This window comes from Oncorhynchus nerka, linkage group LG1 (genome assembly GCF_034236695.1).
Source record: "Oncorhynchus nerka isolate Pitt River linkage group LG1, Oner_Uvic_2.0, whole genome shotgun sequence".
In the NCBI taxonomy this organism is placed as follows: Eukaryota; Metazoa; Chordata; class Actinopteri; order Salmoniformes; family Salmonidae; genus Oncorhynchus; species Oncorhynchus nerka.
In genome coordinates this window covers 39293516-39321515 of record NC_088396.1, presented here as the reverse complement: position 1 = coordinate 39321515, position 28000 = coordinate 39293516, and the positions used below count along the sequence as shown (strand labels likewise).

The 28000-nt window shown below is 46.7% G+C and overlaps 1 protein-coding gene across 5 annotated transcripts in view; it reads left to right on the top strand.

The window, feature by feature from the left end:
* LOC115130065 (semaphorin-5B-like) overlaps positions 1 to 28000 on the top strand; it is a 326138-nt gene that overhangs the window by 35741 nt on the left and 262397 nt on the right. For all 5 annotated transcript variants that reach the window (XM_065018604.1, XM_065018613.1, XM_065018596.1 and 2 more), the window contains exon 2: positions 9422 to 9495. The gene's annotated coding sequence lies outside the window, so the exon portion shown is untranslated. The remainder of the gene's footprint in view (positions 1 to 9421; positions 9496 to 28000) is intronic.

Below are 28000 nucleotides of genomic sequence, written 5' to 3'. Positions count from 1 at the left end.
ATTGCTAAGATTAGACAAATCAAACCGTTGTACTATAATGAAATGTAATGAAATGTAATGAAAAGTTATACTACCTGCGGACCGAAGTGCGGATGCGACCACTCGCTCCCTTGCTTCTTGAACCTCAGGAACACTATCGTTCTGGGCCATTGGTGGGTTTTGCGGTCCATTTTCCTTTTTATTTCAAATTTTCGCCAACAAAAACAACAATCGAAAAAACAACCGTGAAGCTTACAGGGCATTAATGCCACAAACAAAGTTAACTACCCACAACGAAAGTAGGGAAAAAGGGCTACCTAAGTATGGTTCCCAATCAGAGACAACGATAGACAGCTGTCCCTGATTGAGAACCATACCCGGCCAAAACATAGAAACACAAAATCATAGAAAACAAAACATAGATTGCCCACCCCAAATCACACCCTGACTAAACCAAATAGAGACATAAAAAGGCTCTCTAATGTCAGGGCATGACAACGGCTAAGGGCTGTGTCTGTGATGCGTCGTGCCATATACCACACCCCCTTGTGCCTTATTGCTTAAATATACAATTTTGGAAATAAACTCTTCATTTTGTCTCTGGCCTGTGTAGCAGATCTCACTTAAAGTAAACTGTCGCTCATGGAGTGACAAGTGAGCCTCTTAGCACAGCAAGCCATGGAAGCTTTGTCTTAGGTCTGCTCTGCATATTCATTACAAGTTCTCTGACCGCACACTAGGCTTTCTCTATGAGATGTATACTGATTCCCCCTGTAGTAAGGTACTGTTAGCCACACTGCGTCCTCCTCTCCTCTCCACCCACTCTCTTTCCCAGGTGCTGAGTCTTGTTACAACCTCAGTTGTGGGTCGTAATTACTGATGCTCCCTCTCCATTCCAACTGCGGCTAGTTCCAGGCCAGCGGTGGAAGGAAGGCAGGTTGAACAGAACAGGGCTGAGCGGAGCGGTGCCTGGTACCCCCCTCCAGGTGGTCTCTGCTGGCCCAGCTATTGCAGTGTTCCCTCTCCGCACCACACCCTGCCTCCTCATCCCCCAGGCAGGCTTTTTGTTCTGGGCCTTGACTGCTGACTGCATGCCCCAGATCCTGAAGCCTGGAGGAGCTCCATGGGGGACGATTGGAAAACATGGAACATTCTGATGATATGCCTGGGCCGCAGCATATCAGACAAGTTTCTGTGTCATCCAGAGCTGTGGGCCTGATCCAGGTCTGTGGGCCTGATCCAGGTATGTGGGCTTGATCCAGGTCTGTGGGAAACCTGGAGGAATGGATCGAGTAATGTTAACATTTGGTATTTGGAGCCCTTGTTGTTAGGAGATTTCAGTTTTTTTATCAAAGGGGAGAAAGGGAGTGAGACGGGTGGAACAAATCATAATGGAGATGTAATAACTACAGTACATAACACAGGTGATTTGATCTGTGTCAAGGATACCTTGACTCTAAGTTACTGCGTAAACTTTTCACTGGGCTTTTGCTGAAACAACATCATGGATCAGCCTGCTTGATAATAGTGTTACCTGAGTAACCAGTCACTGCAGTCAGCATATAATAATCACACAGTGATGGCTACAGTCCACCTCCCCTCTGAGCCCACTACAAACTGTAATCAAACCAGCCAGGCTACAGTACTGCAGGCTAGATGCTTACCAGACCCCCTCTCCTATCCATCCACAGTGCTAGTGTTGTAATGTTTACTCCGCTAGCACAGTCCTGAAATCAGCAGCCTTAGGACTGTGTGTGTGTGTGTGTGTGTGTGTGTGTGTGTGTGTGTGTGTGTGTGTGTGTGTGTGTGTGTGTGGGTGTGGGTGGGTGGGTGGGTGATGGAGGAGGTGGGTTCACACACACAAACGGTGCTTGGGTAAATCCCCCCTCATAGCACACCATCATGCTGGGAACAGTGTGATAGCACTGTGAGATCACCGTGGAGACGTGTAAAACATCGCTCAGCCTCTGGGATGCAGAGAGAGATGCTGTCTGATGTACGCTTCCCTTCATTACCTCAAGCAGAGATTGGCCTTTCACAGGAAACTTCTTTGTTTTGTTTTTTATTTCATTTTAAACCTGTTTTAAACCTAATTTAAGTGGCTGTGATGATGCAGATAGGAGACATTGGAATTAATTTAAATGTTTTATCTGGAGGTAATTCGGGATTGGCAGGCTGGTGTTCGAGCTGTGTGTGTGTGTGTGTGTGTGTGTGTGTGTGTGTGTGTGTGTGTGCCCTTGCAGTCTCCCGTCTTCAGCAGCCCAGAAACACACAGTTGAGTGGAGGTGGAGAGACAGAAACACACAGTTGAGTGGAGGTGGAGAGACAGAAACACACAGTTGAGTGGAGTTGGAGAGACAGAAACACACAGTTGAGTGGAGGTGGAGAGACAGAAACACACAGTTGAGTGGAGGTGGAGAGACAGAAACACACAGTTGAGTGGAGGTGGAGAGACAGAAACACACAGTTGAGTGGAGGTGGAGAGACAGAAACACACAGTTGAGTGGAGGTGAAGAGACAGAAACACACTGCAAAGGGGAGGATTTAGTTAGCCAGTCTGAACACGCCTCCCTCTGTATCCACAAGCTCGGACTTGTTGTCCACGCTCTCTCACTCACTCCTTCACTAGTGTGCGGTTACACAAGTGCCTGTGCAGTTTATAATGAGCTGCTGTATTTTACTGCCGGTGAGCTCAAGAGACAGAGAGAGAAAAAGAGAGAGAGAGCGAGAAAGAGAAAAAAAGAGAGATTGAGAAAAGAGAGACAGAGAGAGAGAGAGAGAGAAAAATAAAGATTGAGAAAAGAGAGACAGGGATATAGAGAGAGTGAGCTTTGCTCCGTAGTCCTGTCATGGTGTGATCGTTGGTTTCAGTAGGGTTGTTAACCTGCTGTCAAGAGCTTTGATGAAAGGCCTGAGACACTCTTCTGGAAACAATGTTCCTCTGCCAACACAGGCGACTATCTGAGATATAGGACTTTGTTTTACAGGGACAGACCACTGGGAGGGAGAATAGCAGAACCCTGTAATGTATAAGTTCCCTCGTCAAGGTGATACTATGGTTTCAGGATGTGGAAGCTGGTTCGTACGAGGCTAGCTAAGACGCTGGCTTTGTCCCAATTCAAATGCATTATATAGGGAATAGGGTGTCATTTGGGACGCAGACACTGTCTAGCTCTGTCAGGCTGACCTTTTAAAGCACTGGCTCTCCATGTTTTCATTGATTTATTGAGTGTGGCCCCTGGCCCTCCGCTGCTGTGGTCATCTCAACTCAGCTCATCACTTCATCCTGAGTTCCCAGACCAGACCTACTGTAGGCTCCTGGACCAGACCAGACATAGCCCCCTGTACCAGACCAGACCAGACCTAGCCTCCTGGACCAGACCAGACCAGACTTATCCTCCTGGACCACACCCAGCCTCCTGGACCAGATCAGACCTAGCCTCCTGGACCAGACCAGACCCAGCCTCTTGGACCAGACCAGACCTAGCCTCCTGGACCAGACCAGACCAGACCTAACCTCCTGGACCAGACCAGACCAGACCTAGACTCCTGGACCAGACCAGACCTAGCCACCTGGACCAGACCAGTCCTAGCCACCTGGACCAGACCAGACCTAGCCTCCTGGACCAGACCAGACCAGACCCAGCCTCCTGGACCAGATCAGACCTAGCCTCCTGGACCAGACCAGACCAGACCTAACCTCCTGGACCAGACCAGACCTAGCCTTCTGCACCAGACCAGATCTAGCCTCCTGGACCAGACCTAGCCTTCTGGACCAGACCAGACCTAGCATCCTGGACCAGATCAGACCCAGCCTCTTGGACCAGACCAGACCTAGCCTCCTGGACCAGACCAGACCAGACCTAGCCTTCTGGACCAGACCAGACCTAGCCTCCTGGACTAGACCAGACCTAGCCTCCTGGACCAGACCAGACCAGACCTAGCCACCTGGACGAGACCAGTCCTAGCCACATGGACCAGACCAGACCTAGCCTCCTGGACCAGACCAGAGCAGACCTAACCGCCTGGACCAGACCAGACCTATCCTTCTGGACCAGATCAGACCTAGCCTCCTGGACCAGACCAGACCTAGCCTCCTGGACCAGACCAGACCCAGCCTCCTGGACAAGACCTAGCCAGACCAGACCTGCCAAAAATAAAATTAAACCATCTAGTGTTCAGTGAAATAACAACACAATGTCAAATACAGGTAGCCTAGTCAAATAATTAACATCCAATCACATTAACCGTTACGCTGGAATTCCACTAACGGTCCGTATTTAGCCAAACGTAGCTGCTGCTCATGTTGGTATCTGTACTGATGGCAGAAAAAACATGACAGGGAGACATAGTGGAGTGGTAACGCGCATGCAAGCAGTTGCTACTGACGCCACTTGGGTACACTGCAGCATCCACCGAGAGTCTTTTGCTGCCAAGGGAATGCCTGACAGCTTGAAAGACGTTTTGGACCCTGTAGGGGAAATTGTTAACTTTGTTAATGCAAGGCTCCTGAACTCTCGGGTATTTTCTGCACTATGCAATGATATGGGCAGCGACCATATAACGCTTTTACAACATACAGAAGAAGTGCGCTGGTTATCATTGAATTGAGTGACGATGTCACGGAATTCTAGGAGTGGTGGGTGTAGAGTCAGGCGCAGAGAACAATACTTCCAATGGATGTGTTTATTTCGCTTGGTCTCTCTCTCTCTCTCTCTTCTCTCTCTCTCTCTCTCTCTCTCTCTCTCTCTCTCTCTCTCTCAATTCAATTTAATCTCTCTCTCTCTAAATTGTCTCCCTCTCGCTCTCTCTTTCAATTCAATGTAATCTCTCTCTCTCAATTCAATTTACTCTCTCTCTCTCAATTCAATTTTCTCTCTCTCACAATTCAATTGTCTCTCTCTCTCTCTCTCTCTCTCTCTCTCTCTCTCTCTATATATATATATATATATATCTCCCTCTCTTTTTCTTTTTCTCCCTCCTTCCCTCTTTTCCACCCACCCTCTCTCTCCCCCGTGCTTCTCCCCAGAACACTCTAACTGACCGCCAGGCAGGTCTTCAGGGGTGACTCTGGAAGAACTCTTAAACCCTGTGCCTAGTTGGCACAGCCCAGGCAGTCTAACTGCAGCTCTGCTCTGTCTCTGTACTCCTCTAATCTTAATGAAGTCCTTCACTAACTGCCACTCCTTCACTCCTCTAGCAGTTTGGGAGGCTGTGTGTGTACTGGTGCTGTTGGATGGTGCCCTAAGGAGCGCTGAGGAAGCTAAATGAAATGCTTGTAGATTGATAATTCCCTGAGGAGCTCCGAAGAAGCTAAATGGAATGCATGTAGATTGATAATGCCCTGAGGAGTGCTGAGGAAGCTAAATGGAATGCATGTAGATTGATAATGCCCTGAGGAGCTCTGAGGAAGCTAAATGGAATGCATGTATATTGATAATGCCCTGAGGAGCGCCGAGGAAGCTAAATGGAATGCATGTAGATTGATAATGCCCTGAGGAGCGCCGAGGAAGCTAAATGGAATGCATGTAGATTGATAATGCTCTGAGGAGCTCGGAGGAAGCTAAATGGAATGCATGTAGATTGATAATGCTCTGATGAGCGCTGAGGAAGCTAAATGGAATGCATGTAGATTGATAATGCTCTGAGGAGCGCTGAGGAAGCTAAATGGAATGCATGTAGATTGATAATGCTCTGAGGAGCGCTGAGGAAGCTAAATGGAATGCATGTATATTGATAATGCTCTGAGGAGCGCTGAGGAAGCTAAATGGAATGCATGTAGATTGATAATGCTCTGAGGAGTGCTGAGGAAGCTAAATGGAATGCATGTAGATTGATAATGCTCTGAGGAGTGCTGAGGAAGCTAAATGGAATGCATGTAGATTGATAATGCTCTGAGTCAGTCGGACTGACTGAGAAGTGAACAGGTCAAACTAATTTGTCTGACATATAGGCCCACCGGTAGTTTCCTCAGACTTTCATATCCATTAACTAGTAATTATGATTTCTTATCCATGAATACCACAAGTTACATTTGTCTACGAGTCTCAGACAGTTTTAAAGAACCTCCATGATGAGGTTAATAAAGGAAAACCCAACCTACAACGTATATGGTTATTCATCGTCCAGCTGTGTTAACTTCCAACCAGCAAAGAAGCATTTCTTTCACATCGCCTTAATGCCATATTACCCCCATTGAGTCTAGTGCATCCCTGCTGCACCATGTTACAGTGTGTTAGCATTGTTATCTGTGGTACCAGTGGCACCAGGCTCCCTACAGGGGACAGTCACACCAGGCCCTACAGGGGACAGTCACACCAGGCCCTACAGGGGACAGTCACACCAGGCCCTACAGGGGACAGTCACACCAGGCCCTACAGGGGACAGTCACACCAGGCCCCACAGGGGACAGTCACACCAGGCCCCACAGGGGACAGTCACACCAGGCCCCACAGGGGACAGTCACACCAGGCCCTACAGGGGACAGTCACACCAGGCCCTACAGGGGACAGTCACACCAGGCCCTACAGGGGACAGTCACACCAGGCCCTACAGGGGACAGTCACACCAGCCCTACAGGGGACAGTCACACCAGGCCCCACAGGGGACAGTCACACCAGGCCCCACAGGGGACAGTCACACCAGGCCCTAGGCCCTACAGGGGACAGTCACACCAGGCCCTACAGGGGACAGTCACACCAGGCCCCACAGGGGACAGTCACACCAGGCCCTACAGGGGACAGTCACACCAGGCCCTACAGGGGACAGTCACACCAGGCCCTACAGGGGACAGTCACACCAGGCCCCACAGGGGACAGTCACACCAGGCCCCACAGGGGACAGTCACACCAGGCCCTACAGGGGACAGTCACACCAGGCCCTACAGGGGACAGTCACACCAGGCCCTACAGGGGACAGTCACACCAGGCCCCACAGGGGACAGTCACACCAGGCCCTACAGGGGACAGTCACACCAGGCCCTACAGGGGACAGTCACACCAGGCCCTACAGGGGACAGTCACACCAGGCCCTACAGGGGACAGTCACACCAGGCCCTACAGGGGACAGTCACACCAGGCCCTACAGGGGACAGTCACACCAGACCCTACAGGGGACAGTCACACCAGGCCCTACAGGGGACAGTCACACCAGGCCCTACAGGGGACAGTCACACCAGCGGTGGACTCGCACCAACCTGTCACTTCGAAAGCACTCAATGGTCTTGGAGTCTCTGCATTTGCACTTTATATTTATTGTGGTACAGCGTGATGTAAGCAGAATTCAAACAATTCCAATGCAAAAAATCTACATGTGTGTATAATCTTAATTCAGTGAAGGTAGTCATGTCTCTCTCTGTGTGTGTGTTTGGTGGTGGAGAACATGTCCCCTCCTGTCCCACTGTGAACCAGAGATGGGAACAGGATGATACTCTTCTCAGCAATTAGCTAAAAAAAATGTAAAAATGCCAATCTCCCGTCGTTCACGCAATGTAATGGTCTAATACTTTATGATCAAGAAATGGAGAGAGCGTGGGTGACAGAGAGAAACAGAATGGTGCAGTTTGAGACCATGTGGCAGAAAGTGATGTGGGCGCTGGAGATAGGGGTGGGGGCTAGTGGGTCTGGACAGATGTGATGTTTGTATGATGTAGTCGTTTGTATGTGTATGTTTTGTATTGTTGATAAAATATCCAATGAAATCATATAAAATAATACAATAACATTTAAAAAGTAAAGAATGAGGTGAATCAGCAGACTTGTCTCTTCAGTTTTCCTACAAGTTGGTGTTTGGGCATTCTAGTCATTCTAATAAAATATGTATTTGTTTACAGACATGTTGTGTTTGAATAAGTGTTTGTCTCAGTCTGTCTCTATGTGTGTCTGTGTGTGTCTATGTGTGCCTGTGTGTGTCTATGTGTGTCTGTGTGTGTCTATGTGTGTCTGTGTGTGCCTGTGTGTGTCTGTGTGTGTCTATGTGTGCCTGTGTGTGTCTGTGTGTGTCTGTGTGTGTCTATGTGTGTCTGTGTGTGTCTGTGTGTGCCTGTGTGTGTCTATGTGTGTCTGTGTGTGTCTGTGTGTGTCTATGTGTGTCTGTGTGTGTCTATAGGTGTCTGTGTGTGCCTGTGTGTGTCTATGTGTGTCTGTGTGTGTCTGTGTGTGTCTGTGTGTGTATATGTGTGTCTGTGTGTGTCTGTGTGTGTCTGTGTGTGCGTGTGACAGTGGCTGAGTAGAACAGGTTCGACACAACTGATGTTAAAACCCCAGTTAGCCTTTGTATTGATGAGGATTCTCTGCCCTCTTGATTTGGTGGAAGAAAGAGAGCAGTAGCCCATGTTGACACAGGAGAATGTGGCTGCTTGCTTTGTGCAGCCATAACTTTCCCACCACTGGCTGTCTGTAGTGGTGCTGCCTACAACCAAATTCAAGATCTCCATAGCAAGTCCTCCAGACATCCCTATTTGAATTGGTCCACCTGTTTTTGTATTTGCTCCCTAATAGCGGTATTACAACTAATTCCTCAGAACTAGCAGAGAAGGAGGCACCAATCTACAGTTTATCTCTGATCGTCATGGCTCTAAACTCAAGCTACAGGCACTTTCTCAAAAACTGAATCAAAGTGTAAGTGCTTGCTTAGCGGCATACAACATAGCAGAGGAAGAGGATACACGTCTAGAGTCTAGGTTCTATACAGCAAAGCAGAGCTTTAGCCAATTGCCAGGGTTGTACAGGTTTTCTCTCGACTTCTTTTCTTTTCAAGTGAGAAAAAAATATCCTGTTAATTGACAACGTGGGAGGGACAAGATTTCTGAGCCTCACACAGAGGTTTCCGTAGAAACTTTGGAAGGCTATTTTGTTCCAATTTGCTCTGTGGTGTTAACTTAAGATCAGAAGCCTAAAGGCCAAATGGTAACTGTACAGTATATTAGCCTGCAAGTTTGATTAATTCAGCTGGAAGGTATATACTGTATCTTTGGCAGATTTATATTCATGAAGTCTATAAATTAAACTACAGTAAATTAGCCTTTAAATGTCAGCCTACACTATTTGGTTTACTTGAAAATGTTTAACTGCAATGAACTTGTTTGAGATTTAGTTGGGGTTGGGGAGCCATCTTTTCTCTGTCCCTTTCTCCCTTCACCCACCCCACCCCATGAAACCTAAGAAACTCCAGTTGAAATGCCATTCCAGGTCCGCCCTCTCACCTCCATTGTAAAAGTTGGCGGTGTGTGTATGAGAGTGTGTGTGGTTCTTTGTGGCACTCCACACTACTTATGGGAAGGAGACGAACGACTGGTGTGAATTAATAGACTCACCACTCCCCCTTCTCTGTCTCTCTCTCTCTCTCTCTCTCTCTCTCTCTCTCTCTCTCTCTCTCTCTCTCTCTCTCTCTCTCTCTCTCTCTCTCTCTCTCTCCTCTCTCTCTCTCTCTCTCCATGAAATAGGTTTCTAAAGGATAGAACAGCCCTCTCAGCCCATCCCTGTAGCCGCAGGACCATGTGCCAGTGATGACTAGCTGGTGAGTATTGTGCTTCGTTCTCTTCTGCTACAGTTTGATCAAGTTTTAAACTTTATCATCCATTTCTGGGGTTAAAATGGGAACATGTCTTTGGGATAGCGCATGCACGTATCGATGGGACGCATTGGGAGATAGTAGCTCAGTTTTGTACTGTCAAAACTGTGATTATACTACGTAAGCCAGACAACATAGTTTAAATCAGGACCTTAAAATCGATAGATCAATATATCCCCAAGTAACTGGGAGAGAGTGAGCAGTGCATTATACACAACAACGATCTGTGTGTAAAGATACACTGAGACTCGACCACAACAAGCCATGTCTTCTCTTGGAGGAAAAGACAAAGAACAACTTGGAGATGCAAATGAGAGCAGCGAACAGCTGAAGGATATCCAGGAAAACATGTTTTCAATGCTCTTAATACTCACCAAAACAAACTGTTACAATCTGGAGTTAAAAAAGTATATTTGCTGAAAGGGAAAGTAGAGCCTGTCAGATATGTATATACATGGTGGGCCCGTAGACGATCAAGACAATAAAATTGGCCTTCTGGAAACAAAGGTGCAAACTTTAGAAGATTAGCTGGATCAGCTAGAAAACAGATTGAGACGAAATAATATAAGAATATTGTCCCTACCGGAAGACGAGGAAAAAGGGGACCTTTCCAGCTACATGATCAAACTGATATCGGAGGAGCTTGAAGTGGATGTATCACCAGACGATGTGGAGCGATGCCATTGGATCGGCGTGAAGCAGAAGAACTCTACATATCCTCGCATGGTAATATTTCAGCTGTGGAACTCTCAGATCAAAGTCAACATTCTACAATGCCATTGGATCGGCGTGAAGCAGAAGAACTCTACATATCCTCGCATGGTAATATTTCAGCTGTGGAACACTCAGATCAAAGTCAACATTCTACAATGCCATTGGATCGGCGTGAAGCAGAAGAACTCTACATATCCTCGCATGGTAATATTTCAGCTGTGGAACTCTCAGATCAAAGTCAACATTCTACAATGCCATTGGATCGGCGTGAAGCAGAAGAACTCTACATATCCTCGCATGGTAATATTTCAGCTGTAGAACTCTCAGATCAAAGTCAACATTCTACAATGCCATTGTATTTTTTTGATGACTTGTAAACCCCTGGTAAAATGACCACGAGTTCTGGACAGATTAGGAAACGATATCAAACCTTTATTATTCCTTGTTTTCATTACAATGAAGATTTAATGGTGGTTATTGGTGAGAATGGAGAGGGGCTCTATCCGGGGGATTGGGATTGTTTGCTGGGAGGGCATCACACACTTCTTTGAGGTGTGCGTCACCCGAAATAGACCCCAACCAGCCACTATATTTTTCTTAAATTTACAAGGTAATACAAACCAACCATAGTACTTAAGTGGCAGTCTTTCTTCAACTGAAGTATTTTCTTCAAATGTGTGTACAATGTATATATCGTATCCACAGTTTCTTTTAGGTAAATTAGGAGAAGAATCGGAACTAAAAAGCAAACCTGGTGTTTTTAGATAAAATTCATGCTATATTAGATCAAATACAGACAGGAACCATTATTTAGCAGGTGACTCAAATTATAAATTCGATATTGATTGAGAGACGTAGTAATAAAAAAGTCAAATTTAGTCAAATGCCTTTAAGGCGTACATTAGGGGAATGATAATCTCCTACTCAGCTAAAGTTAAATCTGATATTGAAATAAAAATTAAATCAAAATACATCACTATCATAGAAAAAGCCCATAAAAAATCTTTACAAGGTAAAGAAGAAAACAACATTTCTGAACTTAAGCAGGAATACGATATTTTACTTCTGAAGAAAGCTGACAACTACAAGTTAAACTCAAATAAAGCATACTACTTAATGGCAAATAAACCTGGTAAGTATCTCACAGCTCTCACAAAACAAATACATGCTAAACCAGTTGTAATTTTAAAAGATAAAGACACAAAAGCGGTAATTAGAAACAACAACGATATTAAGGATAATTTTAACAGCTTCTATGAAAAATGTATATAAATGAGAATTAAACAACAGTTGGATGGATCCTATATATTGCTAGAGATGAGTCAGTATGTTGGCAGCAGCCACTCAATGTTAGTGATGGCTGTTTAACAGTCTGATAGCCTTGAGATAGAAGCTGTTTTTCAGTCTCTCGGTCCCTGCTTTGATGCACCTGTACTGACCTCGCCTTCTGGAAGCGAGGTCACAGGCAGTGGCTCAGGTGGTTGTTGTCCACAGGCAGTGGCTCAGGTGGTTGTTGTCCTTGATGATCTTTTTGGCCTTCCTGTGACATCGGGTGGTGTAGGTGTCCTGGAGGGCAGGTAGAGAGCCTTACGGTTGTGGGCGGAGCAGTTGCCGTACCAGGCGGTGATACAGCCTGACAGGATGCTCTCGATTGTGCATCTGTAAAAGTTTGTGAGTGCTTTTGGTGACTAGCCGAATTTCTTCAGCCTCCTGTCGCTGTCTGTGTGGTTGGACCATTTCAGTTTGTCCGTGATGGGTACGCCGAGGAACTTAAAGCTTTCCACCTTATCCATTACTGTCCCGTCGATGTGGATAGGGGGGTGCTCCCTCTGCTGTTACCTACCCTCACCACCTGGGGGTGGTGTATATAGACTCTCTTTTTTTCTACTGTGTTATTGACTTGTTAATTGTTTACTCCATGTGTAACTCTGTGTTGTCTGTTCACACTGCTATGCTTTATCTTGGTCAGGTCGCAGTTGCAAATGAGAACTTGTTCTCAACTAGCCTACCTGGTTAAATAAAGGTGAAATAAAAAAAATAAAAAATAAAAATGGTTGGACCAGTGGAGACCTAACGTAGGAAGCTCGAAGCATCTATCACTCCATCTCTCTCCATCTATGTCTCTCTGTTTACCCCCCACCCCCGTCCTCCACATCTTCTTTATAGCCCATGTAGCAAAGAGAGGAGGGGTGGTGAGGGAGAGAGGTGGGGTGGTGAGATGGAGAGAGGAGGGGTGGTGAGATGGAGAGAGGAGGGGTGGTGATGGAGAGATGGAGAGAGGAGGGGTGGTGATGGAGAGATGGACAGAGGAGGGGTGGTGAGATGGAGAGAGGAGGGGTGGTGATGGAAAGATGGAGAGAGGAGGGGTGGTGATGGAGTGATGGAGAGAGGAGGGGTGGTGATGGAGAGATGGACAGAGGAGGGGTGGTGAGATGGAGAGAGGAGGGGTGGTGAGGGAGAGAGGAGGGGTGGTGAGTGGGAGAGAGGTGGGGTGGTGATGGAAAGATGGAGAGAGGAGGGGTGGTGAGATGGAGAGAGGAGGGGTGGTGATGGAGAGAGGAGGGGTGGTGATGGAGAGAGGGGGTGATGAGGGAGAGAGGAGGGGTGGTGATGGAGAGAGGAGGGGTGGTGATGGAGAGATGGAGAGAGGAAGGGTGGTGAGATGGAGAGAGGAGGGGTGATGAGGGAGAGAGGGGTGGTGATGGAGAGGGGTGGTGATGGAGAGAGGAGGGGAAGGGTGGTGATGGAGAGATGGAGAGAGGAAGGGGAGGGGTGGTGAGATGGAGAGGAGGAGGGGTGATGAGGGAGAGAGGAGGGGTGGTGATGGAGAGAGGAGGGGTGGTGGTGATGGAGGGAGGAGGGGGGTGATGAGGGAGAGAGGAGGGTGGTGATGGAGAGAGGAGGGGTGATGAGGGAGAGAGAGGAGGGGTGGTGATGGAGAGAGGAGGGGTGATGAGGGAGAGAGGAGGGGTGGTGATGGAGAGAGGAGGGGTGATGAGGGAGAGAGGAGGGGTGGTGATGGAGAGATGGAGAGGTGAAGAGGGAGGGGTGGTGGGGGAGAGATGGAGAGAGGAGGGGTGGAGATGGAGAGAGGAGGGGTGGTGAGGGAGAGAGGTGGGGTGGTGAGATGGAGAGAGGAGGGGTGGTGATGGAGAGAGGAGGGGTGGTGAGATGGAGAGAGGAGGGGTGATGAGGGAGAGAAAAAAGCCTTCGACTCAATCTGGCATGAGGGTCTGCTATACAAACTGATGGAAAGTGGTGTTGGGGGTAAAACATACGACATTATAAAATCCATGTACACAAACAACAAGTGTGCGGTTAAAATTGGCAAAAAACACACACATTTCTTCACACAGGATCGTGGGGTTAGACAGGGATGCAGCTTAAGCCCCACCCTCTTCAACATATATATCAACGAATTGGCGCGGGCACTAGAAAAGTCTGCAGCACCCGGCCTCCCCTGCTAGAATCCGAAGTCAAATGTCTGCTGTTTGCTGATGATCTGGTGCTTCTGTCACCAACCAAGGAGGGCCTACAGCAGCACCTAGATCTTATGCACAGATTCTGTCAGACCTGGGCCCTGACAGTAAATCTCAGTAAGACCAAAATAATGGTGTTCCAAAAAGGTCCAGTCACCAGGACCACAAATACAAATTCCATCTAGACACTGTTGCCCTAGAGCACACAAAAAACTATACATACCTTGGCCTAAACATCAGCGCCACAGGTAACTTCCACAAAGCTGTGAACGATCTGAGAGCCAAGGCAAGAAGGGCATTCTATGCCATCAAAAGAAACATAAATTTCAACATACCAATTAGGATTTGGCTAAAAATACTTGAATCAGTCATAGAGCCCATTGCCCTTTATGGTTGTGAGGTCTGGGGTCCGCTCACCAACCAAGACTTCACAAAATGGGACAAACACCAAATTGAGACTCTGCACGCAGAATTCTGCAAAAATATCCTCCGTGTACAACGTAGAACACCAAATAATGCATGCAGAGCAGAATTAGGCCGATACCCACTAATTATCAAAATCCAGAAAAGAGCTGTTAAATTCTACAACCACCTAAAAGGAAGCGATTCACAAACCTTCCATAACAAAGCCATCACCTACAGAGAGATGAACCTGGAGAAGAGTCCCCTAAGCAAGCTGGTCCTGGGGCTCTGTTCACAAACACAAACACACACTACAGAGCCCCAGGACAGCAGCACAATTAGACCCAACCAAATCATGAGAAAACAAAAAGATAATTACTTAACACATTGGAAAGAATTAACAAAAAAACTGAGCAAACTAGAATGGCCCTACACAGAGAGTACACAGCGGCAGAATACCTGACCACTGTGACTGACCCAAAATTAAGGAAAGCTTTGACTATGTACAGACTCAGTGAGCATAGCCTTGCTATTGAGAAAGGCCGCCGTAGGTAGACATGGCTCTCAAGAGAAGACAGGCTATGTGCTCACTGCCCACAAAATCAGGTGGAAACTGAGCTGCACTTCCTAACCTCCTGCCCAATGTATGACCATATTAGAGAGACATATTTCAATCAGATTACACAGATCTACAAAGAATTTGAAAACAAATCCAATTTTGAAAAACTCCCATATCTACTGGGTGAAATTCCACAGTGTGCCATCACAGCAGCAAGATTTGTGACCTGTTGCCACGAGAAAAGGGCAACCAGTGAAGAACAAACACCATTGTAAATACAACCCATATTTATGCTTATTTATTTTATCTTGTGTCCTTTAACCATTTGTACATTGTTAAAACACTGTATATATATATAATATGACATTTGTAATGTCTTTACTGTTTTGAAACTTCTGTATGTGTAATGTTTACTGTTCATTTTTGTTGTTTTTCACTTTATATATTCACTTTGTATGTTGTCTACCTCACTTGCTTTGGCAATGTTAACACATGTTTCCCATGCCAATAAAGCCCTTGAATTGAAATTGAATTGAGAGGAGGGGTGGTGAGGGAGAGAGGAGGGGTGGTGAGATGGAGAGAGGAGGGGTGATGAGGGAGAGAGGAGGGGTGGTGATGGAGAGATGGAGAGAGGAGGGGTGATGAGGGAGAGAGGAGGGGTGGTGATGGAGAGAGGAGGGGTGGTGATGGAGAGATGGAGAGAGGAGGGGTGGTGGGGGAGAGATGGAGAGAGGAAGGGTGGAGATGGAGAGAGGAGGGGTGGTGGGGCAGAGATGGAGAGAGGAGGGGTGTTGATGGAGTGATAGAGAAAGGATGCTTAAACCTTTCATTCTATCCAGCCTGTTAATGGTGAAGTCCTAGCTCCTCTCTCTCTATAATATATGCCATTTAGCAGACACTTTTATCCAAAGTGACTGACTCTCTCTCCCTCCTCTCCCTCTCTTCTCTCTTCCGCCCCACAAAGACTGTTTGGCGGAAGGAGGGAGTCCACTAGGGACTTTGTCTAATTGGCTCTACGTGGGCTAGTCAAAGAACCAAAGCTCAGAGGTGAAGTGTTTTAAAAATACAGCAAGTGATATATCCTTTCTTCTCTGCTCCTCTCCAAGAATGGTGAAGTTTATGTAATACATTTTTGTAATAGAGAAGTGTACTTTCAGCTGTAACTTTATCAAAGGCTTTTATACAGCGATAGTTGCCTCTGTAGGGCCAGTACCAGAGGGGGTGCTTCCTTTGAGTGTAAGAATGCCAGACCGGGCAGTAATGATTTGAGTTCATTGAGCCCCTAAAGTTTCAGACAATTCTCCAACTACCTGACCCAGTTATCATGATGAGACGCATGGGCCAACACAGTAGAAAGTCTACCCTATTGAACGGCCTAGTTGGCTGGCACTGGCTTCTATTCCCCTCCAGTGCGCTGACTCGCCAAGCTTGATTCGATTTGTGCCCCAAAAGATTCCCCAAACCGTATCAGTGGACCAGAAAGGCCCTGTCCCATTTGGCCCTTGTGTGAAAGCTTGTGAAGAAGCTCCTTTCTGTTTGTTGTTTGTATTATCCTCCTTTCTCCTGGATGTATCTGGACAATCTGGAGCCTGAGGAGTGGAGGCCGTGTTTATGTGTTGTCCTTCCTCTCCCTGCTGTTATTTGCTGATATTTGTTTCAGGAAGAGCAGGAAGAAAACAAGCAGCTTTTCAAGTATGAATGGAGGAATAGAGGATAGCGGGATGAAGGGAGGATGGAGGGAGAGAGAGGAGACCCAGTTTAAGGGCTCATCTCATCTGAAGTTTAGGCGTATGTCCAAAATGGCACCCTCTTCCCTTTATAGTGCACTACATTTGACCAGGACAAATAGGGCTCTGTTCAAAAGTAGTGCACTATATAGGGAATAGGATGCCATTTAAGACCCACTCCCGGCCTTAAAGGCTCTGTCTTTTGATGCCCCCCAAGGCAAATTACCACACTGCCTTTGTAGGTCCAGCCATGGTACATTAGTGTGCCTTAAAAACGTGGCCTAGTGCTGCCCATTCAGGGGACAAAGAGAGGGTCTGCTGGCAGAACCTTGGCCCGTTACACAGAGGAGCCATTCACATGGGACGCAGGATCGCAGGGAGTCTTACCAACGATGAGCAAACCTACATCACCTGGAGGGAATCCACCGTGACATACTTTCATGGTAGAACTTGTGGTGGTGGTGAAGATGTCATGATGTCATCGGCTCTCCTCTACTTACACAGCCAGGAGATGTTTCCTCCATCTAGTTTCAAGTTGTATTAGTTGTGTGTACGGGATATGCATGGTATACATTGTCCAATGAAATGCTTACTTGCAGGTTCCTTCTCGACAATGCAAACACAATGAGAAATAATAAAAGATAAGAATACAAATATAAAGTAAATGGCTCAGTAGAATAAACATTTTAGCATAAGCAATTACACAAAGGCACAATTTATAGTACAATATTTACACGTGTATTGGGGAAATGTGTATTTGTCAGCCAGCAGCATACCACCCTGCATACCTGGCTGGCTTGCTTCTGAAGTTAAGCAGGGTTGGTCCTGATGGCTTGTAGATAGTAACTGTCTCTGAGCCTGTTGGTATCAGACTTCATGCTCCGATACGTCTACCTGACGGTAAGGGAGAGAACAGTTTGTGGCAGGGGTGTGTGTGGTCCTTGATGATGCTGCCTGCCTTCCTCAGGCACTGCTTTGAGTAGATGTCCTGACTCCTGGGTGGGTGGAAGCACGGTCCAAGTGATGTACTGGGCCGTCTTCACCACCCACTGGAAGGCCTTGTGGTCAAGGATGGAGCAATTCCCGTACCAGTCCGTGATGCGACCGGTCAGGACACTCTCGATGCAGCAGTAGTATTTGGAGAGGACACACGGTGGCATTAGTAGGACAGGCTTTTGTCATCCTTGTGTTGTCATCAGATTTACTTTAGATGCAGCATAACTTTCTTTACAGTTGTCAGCCTTTGCCTTGATGGCAGCTTTGCACACTCTTGGTATTCTCTCAACCAGATTCATGAGGTAGTCATCTGGAATGCATTTCAATTAACAGGTGTGCCTTGTTAAAAGTTCATTTGTGGAATTTCCTTCTTTCTTAATGCGTTTGAGTCAATCAGCTGTGTTGTGACAAGGTCGGGGTGGTATGCAGAAGGTAGCCCTATTTGGTAAAAGACCAAGTCCATTTTATGGCAAGAACAGCTTGTATAAGCAAAGAGAAAAGTCAGTCCATCATTACTTTAAGACATGAAGGTCAGTCAATCTGGAAAATTTCAAGAACTTTGAACGTTTCTTCAACTTTGAAAGTTTCTTCAAGTGCAGTCGCAAAAACCATCAAGTGCTATGATGAAACTGGCTCTCATGAGGACCACAACAGGAAAGGAAGACCCAAAGTTACCTCTGCTGCAGAGGATACGTTTACCAGCCTCAGAAATTGCAAGGCAAATAAATGCTTCACGGAGTTCAAGTATCAGACTCATCTCAACATTAACTGTTCAGAGGAGACTGTGTGAATTAGGCCTTCATGGTTGAAATGCTGCAAAGAAACCACTACTTAAGGACACCAATGAGATGAAGAGACTTGCTTGGGCCAAGAAACATGAGCAATGGACATTAGACTAGTGGAAATCCGTCCTTTGGTCTGATGAGTCAAAAGTTTTGGTTCCAACTGCCATGTCTTTGTGAGACGCAGAGTAGATGAACGGATTTTCTCTGTATGTGTGGTTCCCACCATGAAGCCTGGTGGAGAAGGTCTGATGGTGTGTGTGGGGAGAAGGTAGCCTAGTGGTTACAGCATTGGGCCAGTAACAAAAGGTACAAATATGTCGTTCTGCCCCTGAACGTGGCAGTTAACCCACTGTTCCTAGGCCGTCATTGAAAATAAGAATTTGTTCTTAACTGACTTGCCTGGTTAAATAAAGGTTAAACAAATGAAAATAATTCATTATCAATGCCTCCAAAATGTTGATAGAAGACAACAATGAGTGATCATGAATAAATCATCTTTAAATGGTAGACTCGGTGGAATGACTTTATTGCAAAACCTAGACCCGTACAAATCAGCTGGGCTTGACAATCTGGACCCTCTATTTCTGAAACTATCTGCCGCCATTGTCGCAACCCCTATTACCAGCCTGTTCAACCTCTCTTTCATATCGTCTGAGATCCCCAAGGATTGGAAAGCTGCCGCAGTCATCCCCCTCTTCAAAGGGGGAGACACCCTGGACCCAAACTGCTATAGACCTATATCCATCCTGCCCTGCCTATCTAAGGTCTTCGAAAGCCAAGTCAACAAACAGGTCACTGACCATCTCGAATCCCACCGTACCTTCTCCGCTGTGCAATCTGGTTTCCGAGCCGGTCACGGGTGCACCTCAGCCACGCTCAAGGTACTAAACGATATCATAACCGCCATCGATAAAAGACAGTACTGTGCAGCCGTCTTCATCGACCTCGCCAAGGCTTTCGACTCTGTCAATCACCATATTCTTATCGGCAGACTCAATAGCCTCGGTTTCTCGGATGACTGCCTTGCCTGGTTCACCAATTACTTTGCAGACAGAGTTCAGTGTGTCAAATCGGAGGGCATGCTGTCCGGTCCTCTGGCAGTCTCTATGGGGGTGCCACAGGGTTCAATTCTCGGGCCGACTCTTTTCTCTGTATATATCAATGATGTTGCTCTTGCTGCGGGCGATTCCCTGATCCACCTCTACGCAGACGACACCATTCTATATACTTTCGGCCCGTCATTGGACACTGTGCTATCTAACCTCCAAACGAGCTTCAATGCCATACAGCACTCCTTCCGTGGCCTCCAACTGCTCTTAAACGCGAGTAAAACCAAATGCATGCTTTTCAACCGATCGCTGCCTGCACCCGCATGCCCGACTAGCATCACCACCCCGGATGGTTCCGACCTTGAATATGTGGACATCTATAAGTACCTAGGTGTCTGGCTAGACTGCAAACTCTCCTTCCAGACTCATCAAACATCTCCAATCGAAAATCAAATCAAGAGTCGGCTTTCTATTCCGCAACAAAGCCTCCTTCACTCACGCCGCCAAGCTTACCATAGTAAAACTGACTATCCTACCGATCCTCGACTTCGGCGATGTCATCTACAAAATGGCTTCCAACACTCTACTCAGCAAACTGGATGCAGTCTATCACAGTGCCATCCGTTTTGTCACCAAAGCACCTTATACCACCCACCACTGCGACTTGTATGCTCTAGTCAGCTGGCCCTCGCTACATATTCGTCGCCAGACCCACTGGCTCCAGGTCATCTACAAGTCCATGCTAGGTAAAGCTCCGCCTTATCTCAGTTCACTGGTCACGATGGCAACACCCATCCGTAGCACACGCTCCAGCAGGTGTATCTCACTGATCATCCCTAAAGCCAACACCTCATTTGGCCGCCTTTCGTTCCAGTACTCTGCTGCCTGTGACTGGAACGAACTGCAAAAATCGCTGAAGTTGGAGACTTTTATCTCCCTCACCAACTTCAAACATCAGCTATCCGAGCAGCTAACCGATCGCTGCAGCTGTACATAGTCTATTGGTAAATAGCCCACCCATTTTCACCTACCTCATTCCCATACTGTTTTTATACTGTTTTCTTTTTTTATTTATTTACTTTTCTGCTCTTTTGCACACCAATATCTCTACCTGTACATGACCATCTGATCATTTATCACTCCAGTGTTAATCTGCAAAATTGTATTATTCGCCTACCTCCTCATGCCTTTTGCACACATTGTATATAGACTGCCCATTTTTTTTTCTACTGTGTTATTGACTTGTTAATTGTTTACTCCATGTGTAACTCTGTGTTGTCTGTTCACACTGCTATGCTTTATCTTGGCCAGGTCGCAGTTGCAAATGAGAACTTGTTCTCAACTAGCCTACCTGGTTAAATAAAGGTGAAATAAAAAAAATAAAAAATAAAAAAAATTGCACAAAAAAAATTATAAACAGCAAAGTGGGTCAATTTCGGCAACAACTAAGAGTGTTGAAGTGCAAGGCTAAACTTCGCTCTAAGAGCGTTGAAGCGCAAGGCTAAACTTCGCTCTAAGAGCGTTGAGTGTTGAAAGCTAAACTTCGCTCTAAGAGTGTTGAGCTCTAAGAGCGTTGAAGCGCAAGGCTAAACTTTGCTCTAAGAGCGTTGAAGCGCAAGGCTAAACTTCGCTCTAAGAGTGTTGAGCGTTGAAGCGCAAGGCTAAACTTCGCTCTAAGAGTGTTGAAGCGCAGAGCTAAACTTCGCTCTAAGAGCGTTGAAGCGCAAAGCTCTAAGAGTGTTGAAGCTCAAGGCTAAACTTCGCTCTAAGAGTGTTGAAGCGCAAGGCTAAACTTCGCTCTAAGAGCTTGAAGCGCAAGGCTGCTCTAAGAGCGTTGAAGCTCAAGAGGCTAAACTTTGCTCTAAGAGTGTTGAAGCGCAAGGCTAAACTTCGCTCTAAGAGCATTGAAGCTCAAGGCTAAACTTTGCTCTAAGAGTGTTGAAGCGCAAAGGCTAAACTTCGCTCTAAGAGCGTTGAAGCGCAAAGCTAAACTTCGCTCTAAGAGCGTTGAAGCGCAAGGCTAAACTTCGCTAAACTTCACTCTAAGAGCGTTGAAGCGCAAAGAGCTAAACTTTCGCTCTAAGAGTGTTGAAGCGCAAGGCTAAACTTCGCTCTAAGAGTGTTGAAGCTCAAGGCTAAACTTCGCTCTAAGAGCGTTGAAGCTAAACTTCGCTCTAAGAGAGCTAAACTTCGCTCTAAGAGTGTTGAAGCGCAAGGCTAAACTTCGCTCTAAGAGCGTTGAAAGCGCAAGAGCGTTGAAACTTGAAGCGCAAGCTCTAAGAGCGTTGAAGCGCAAGGCTAAACTTCGCTCTAAGAGCGTTGAAGCGCAAGGCTAAACTTCGCTCTAAGAGCGTTGAAGCGCAAGCTAAACTTCGCTCTAAACTTGAAGCGCTTCTCTAAGAGTGTTGAAGCGCAAGGCTAAACTTCGCTCTAAGAGCGTTGAAGCGCAAAGGCTAAACTTCGCTCTAAGAGTGTTGAAGCGCAAGGCTAAACTTCGCTCTAAGAGCGTTGAAGCGCAAGGCTAAACTTCACTCTAAGAGCGTTGCTCTAAGAGCGTTGAGCGCAAGGCTAAACTTCGCTCTAAGAGCGTTGAAGCGCAAGGCTAAACTTCGCTCTAAGAGCGTTGAAGCGCAAGGCTAAACTTCGCTCTAAGAGTGTTGAAGCGCAAGGCTAAACTTCGCTCTAAGAGTGTTGAAGCGCAAGGCTAAACTTCGCTCTAAGAGCGTTGAGCGCAAGGCTAAACTTCGCTCTAAGAGCGTTGAAGCGCAAGGCTAAACTTCGCTCTAAGAGCGTTGAAGCGCAAGGCTAAACTTCGCTCTAAGAGCGTTGAAGCTCAAGGCTAAACTTCGCTCTAAGAGCGTTGAAGCGCAAGGCTAAACTTCGCTCTAAGAGCGTTGAAGCGCAAGGCTAAACTTCGCTCTAAGAGCGTTGAAGCGCAAGGCTAAACTAAACTTCGCTCTAAGAGCTTGAAGCTCTAAGAGCGTTGAAGCGCAAGGCTAAACTTCGCTCTAAGAGTGTTGAAGAGCGCAAGGCTAAACTTCGCTCTAAGAGCGTTGAAGCGCAAGGCGCTTCGCTCTAAGAGTGCTAAACTTCGCTCTAAGAGCGTTGAAGCGCAAGGCTAAACTTCGCTCTAAGAGTTGAAGCGCAAGGCTAAACTTCGCTCTAAGAGCGTTGAGCGCAAGGCTAAACTTCGCTCTAAGAGCGTTGAAGCGCAAGGCTAAACTTCGCTCTAAGAGCGTTGAAGCGCAAGGCTAAACTTTGCTCTAAGAGCGTTGAAGCGCAAGGCTAAACTTCGCTCTAAGAGTGTTGAAGCGCAAGGCTAAACTTCGCTCTAAGAGCGTTGAAGCTCAATGCTAAACTTCTCTAAGAGCTCTAAGAGCTGTTGAAGCGCAAGAGCTAAAGCTTCGCTCTAAGAGAGCGTTTGCTCTAAGAGCGTTGAAGCGCAAGGCTAAACTTCGCTCTAAGAGCGTTGAAGCGCTCTAAGAGCGTTGAAGCGCAAGGCTAAACTTCGCTCTAAGAGCGCTAAACTTCTAAGAGCTCAAGGCTAAACTTCGCTCTAAGGAACGTTGCTCTAAGAGCGTTGAAGCAAGGCTAAACTTCGCTCTAAGAGCGTTGAAGCGCAAGGCTAAACTTCGCTCTAAGAGTGTTGAAGCGTAAGAGCTTTGAAACTTTGCTCTAAGAGTGTTGAAGCAGGCTAAACTTCGCTCTAAGAGCGTTGAGCGCAAGGCTAAACTTCGCTCTAAGAGCGTAAACTTCGCTCTAAGAGCGCAAGCGCAGCTAAACTTCGCTCTAAGAGCGTTGAAGCGCAAGGCTAAACTTCGCTCTAAGAGCGTTGAAGCGCAAGGCTAAACTTCGCTCTAAGAGTGTTGAAGCGCAAGGCTAAACTTCGCTCTAAGAGTGTTGAAGCGCAAGGCTAAACTTCGCTCTAAGAGTGTTGAAGCGCAGAGCTTCGCTCTAAGAGCGTTGAAGCGCAAGGCTAAACTTCGCTCTAAGCTTGAGCGCAAGGCTAAGAGTGTTGAAGCTCAAGGCTAAACTTCGCTCTAAGAGCGTTGAAGCGCAAGGCTAAACGCAAGGCTAAACTCGCTCTAAGAGCGTTGAAGCGCAAGGCTAAACTTCGCTCTAAGAGCGTTGACAAGAGCGTTACTTTCGCTCTAAGAGGTTGAAGCGCAAGGCTAAACTTTGCTAAACTTCGCTCTAAGAGCGTTGAAGCGCAAGGCTAAACTTCGCTCTAAGAGCGTTGAAGCGCAAGGCTAAACTTCGCTCTAAGAGCGTTGAAGCTAAGAGCGTTGCAAGAGCGCGTTGAAGCGCAAGGCTAAACTTCGCTAAACTTCGCTCTAAGAGCGTTGAAGCGCAAGCGCTAAACTTCGCTCTAAGCTAAACTTCGCTCTAAGAGCGTTGAAGCGCAAGGCTAAACTTCGCTCTAAGAGTGTTGAAGCTCTAAGGCTAAACTTTCGCTCTAAGAGTGTTGAAGCGCAAGGCTAAACTTCGCTCTAAGAGTGTTGAAGCGCAAGGCTAAACTTCGCTCTAAGAGCGTTGAAAGCGCAAGGGCAAGGCTAAACTTCGCTCTAAGAGTGTTGAAGCGCAAGGCTAAACTTCGCTCTAAGAGCGTTGAAGCGCAAGGCTAAACTTCGCTCTAAGAGCGTTGAAGCGCAAGCGTTGAAAAGCTAAACTTCGCTCTAAGAGCGTTGAAGCTAAACTTCGCTCTAAGAGCGTTGAAGCGCAAGGCTAAACTTCGCTCTAAGAGCGTTGAACGCAACCTAAACTTCGCTCTAAGAACCGTTGAAGCGCAAAGGCTAAACTTCGCTCTAAGAGCGTTGAAGCGCAAGGCTAAACTTCACTCTTTGCTCTAAGAGCGTTGAAGCGCAAGGCTAAACTTCGCTCTAAGCAAGGCTAAACTTCACTCTAAGAGCGTTGAAGCGCAAGGCTAAACTTCGCTCTAAGAGTGTTGAAGCGCAAGGCTAAACTTCGCTCTAAGAGCGTTGAAAAGAGTGTTGAAAGCTAAACTTTGCTCTAAGAGCGTTGAAGCGCAAGGCTAAACTTCGCTCTAAGAGCGTTGAAGCGCAAGGCTAAACTTCACTCTAAGAGCGTTGAAGCGCAAGGCTAAACTTCGCTAAACTTCGCTCTAAGAGTGTTGAAGCGCAAGGCTAAACTTCGCTCTAAGAGCGTTGAACAAGGCTAAACTTCACTCTAAGAGCGTTGAGAATAAGCGCAAGGCTAAACTTCGCTCTAAGAGTGTTGAAGCGCAAGGCTAAACTTCGCTCTAAGAGTGTTGAAGCGCAAGGCTAAACTTCGCTCTAAGAGTGTTGAAGCGCAAGGCTAAACTTCGCTCTAAGAGCGTAAACTTCGCTCTAAGAGCGTTGAAGCGCAAGGCTAAACTTCGCTCTAAGAGTGTTGAAGCGCAAGGCTAAACTTCAAGCTCTAAGAGTGTTTCGCTCTAAGAGCGTTGAAGCAAGGCTAAACTTCGCTCTAAGAGCGTTGAAGCTCAAGGCTAAACTTTGCTCTAAGAGTGTTGAAGCGCAAGCTCTAAGAGTGTTGAAGCGCAAGGCTAAACTTCGCTCTAAGAGTGTTGAAGCGCAAGGCTAAACTTCGCTCTAAGAGCGTTGAGCGTTTCGAAGCGTTGAAGCAAGGCTAAACTTCGCTCTAAGAGGCTAAACTTCGCTCTAAGAGCATTGAAGCGCAAGGCTAAACTTCGCTCTAAGAGTGTTGAAGCGCAAGAAGCTCTAAGAGCGTTGCAAGGCTAAACTTCGCTCTAAGAGTGTTGAAGCGCAAGGCTAAACTTCGCTCTAAGAGCGTTGAAGCGCAAGGCTAAACTTCGCTCTAAGAGCGTTGAAGCGCAAGGCTAAACTTCGCTCTAAGAGCGTTTCGCTCTAAGCGCAAGGCTAAACTTCGCTCTAAGAGCGTTGAAGCTCAAGCGCAAGGCTAAACTTCACTCTAAGAGCGTTGAAGCGCAAGGCTAAACTTCGCTCTAAGAGTGTTGAAGCGCAAGGCTAAACTTCGCTCTAAGAGTGTTGAAGCGCAAGGCTAAACTTCGCTCTAAGAGCGTTGAAGCGCAAGGCTAAACTTCGCTCTAAGAGTGTTGAAGCGCAAGGCTAAACTTCGCTCTAAGAGTGTTGAAGCGCAAGGCTAAACTTCGCTCTAAGAGCGTTGAAGCGCAAGACTAAACTTCACTCTAAGAGCGTTGAAGCGCAAGGCTAAACTTCGCTCTAAGAGTGTTGAAATAAGGAAGGTAATATTAAGGCGCAAGGCTAAACTTCACTCTAAGAGCTAAACTTCGCTCTAAGAGCGTTGAAGCGCAAGGCTAAACTTCGCTCTAAGAGCGTTGAAGCGCAAGGCTAAACTTCGCTCTAAGAGTGTTAAACTTCGCTCTAAGAGTGTTGAAGCGCAAGGCTAAACTTCGCTCTAAGAGTGTTGAAGCTCAAGGCTAAACTTCGCTCTAAGAGCGTTGAAGTGACCTCCTGAGTGGCGCAGCGGTCTAGGGTATTGCATCGTGCTAGAGGCATCACTACAGATCCTGGTTCGATCCCAGCCGGCCGTGACCGAGAGACCCATGAGGTGGTGCACAATTGGCCCAGCTCTGTCCGGGCTAGGGGAGGGTTTGGCCAACCGGGATGTCCTTGTCCCATCGCGCTCTAGCGACTCCTTGTGGCGGGCCGGGCGCATGCACGCTGACATGGTCGCCAGTTGTACAGTGTTTCCTCCGACACATTGGTGCGGCTGGCTACCGGGTTAAACGAGCAATGTGTCAAGAAGCAGGGTGGCTTGGTGGGGTCATGTTTCAGAGGACGCACCTCTCCCGAGTCCGCACGGGAGTTGCAGCAATGGGACAAGACTGTAACTACCAATTGGTATCACGAAATTGGGGAGAAAAAGGAGCAAAAAGTTTAAAATGTATAAAAAATAAGAGCATCAAGCAAACCTTGCGCAGATACTGTGTGTGACTGTGTGAGGGCGAAGTCTTGCATCTCGCACATCCCAATATCTGCGGTGCTGCTCGTGGCAACGTCATTCCACTGAGTCTACCTTTAAGATAGATGACTTGAGAGAGCCTGTATATAACTCAGGTGGCCATGGATATATGGATTTTTGATGCTGCTGTTGCCATAGCACTGTATGTGCCCATCCTAGGAAGTTTTGAAGAGTCTTGAAAAGCAAGACTGGCATTGGGGAGAGATGCAGAGATGGGAGGATCTGAGATGCCACCCTCCTCTCTTCTTCTCTTCTCCATGGTTACACAGAGATGTCTAATACTTTTCGGGAACTTCTGAAAGCCTGCAGAAATGAGACTGTGTGCCGAAGCAGCTTTGTTCAGGTCTAAGGGTGATATCAAGTCACGGGGAATCTATTTCTCCATTTTTTGTAAAGGCATCCCATGTAATGAATGTAATGATTTAATCCATATTTGATCACAAATATCACATTGTAAGATTAACTGTAGTGTATTTTCCCCACCATTCATATAATTAGGCATTAACCATACAGTATCTCCCAATATAATTTTGGATGCCTTTCCCCTCAGAAAAATCCCTCCCCTCAAATCCTGTAACGAGTGTTTTGAGAGTCAGGGAGCAAGTTCAGGGAGTGATTGTTTTAATAAATAAAAGATACAATGAACACGAAACAAAAACAACGCACCAACATGAAAACAGAGTCAATAACACCTGAAGACCCAAGGGGAGTGACAGATATAGGGAAGGTAATCAAGGAGGTGATGGAGTCCAGGTGAGTGTCATGAGACGTAGGTGCGCGAGACGATGGTGACAGGTGTGTGGGATAATCAGCAGCCTGATGACCTAGAGTCCGGAGAGGGAGGATACGTGAGTACCCCTAGAAAAGTCACTCCCCTCAAATCAAACATGAAACGTGTGAAAAGTGTGATATGAAGCCATTGAATTACTTCTGTAGGCCTACATTCAGAAACACCCCCAGTCCTCTTTTCCTTTTCCTACAGTCTGACCTCATCAGTAAAGGAAGTTGGCGTTCTCACCAAATTAATTACTCTGAAGTTTGGACCTGGCTGACTGAGGACATTCCCTCTTATGTCCAGACTCAGAGCTCCCTATTCTCTCTCTCTTTCTCTCTCTCTTACTGACTCACTCAGTTACTCACTGGCTCACACACAGACACACACACGCATGCACACGCACGCACACACACACACGCACGCACGCACGCACGCACGCACGCACACACACACACACACACACACACACACACACACACACACACACACAGATTGTGCCCAGTGGTCCATTGTGTCTCCCTGGGTTTATCTCAGTAGGACCGACAGATAGAACAGACCTTATTAGCTGAGCTCTCTCTCTGTGTTCATGTTGCCGTCAGAGAAAAACATTAAACGGACAAAGTACTGTATAAAACCTTGCCAATGGTTGAGAAAAGGAAAAGGGAACACGGCACCCTATTACCTTCATAGGGCTCTGGTCAAAAGTAGTGCACTATATAGGGAATAGGGTGCCATTTTGGACTTAGACTGTAATTTCTAAAAGCTTTGTCTTCATAAACTATTTGAAAATGAAAATAATAGCTATGTTTTTCTAACCAAAATAACCTGTACTGAAGCTACAGTTTAACTATGGTGAGTAATTGAACCATCTGTTTATGACTAACAAAGAGAGAACAGATTCAAAAATAGAACCAATTTGGCTGCATTTTGTATTGAACAAAAATGTGTTTTTCAGCCAGTAGTCTTTAAGTTACAATTACAGTTACACAACAGGCTCCC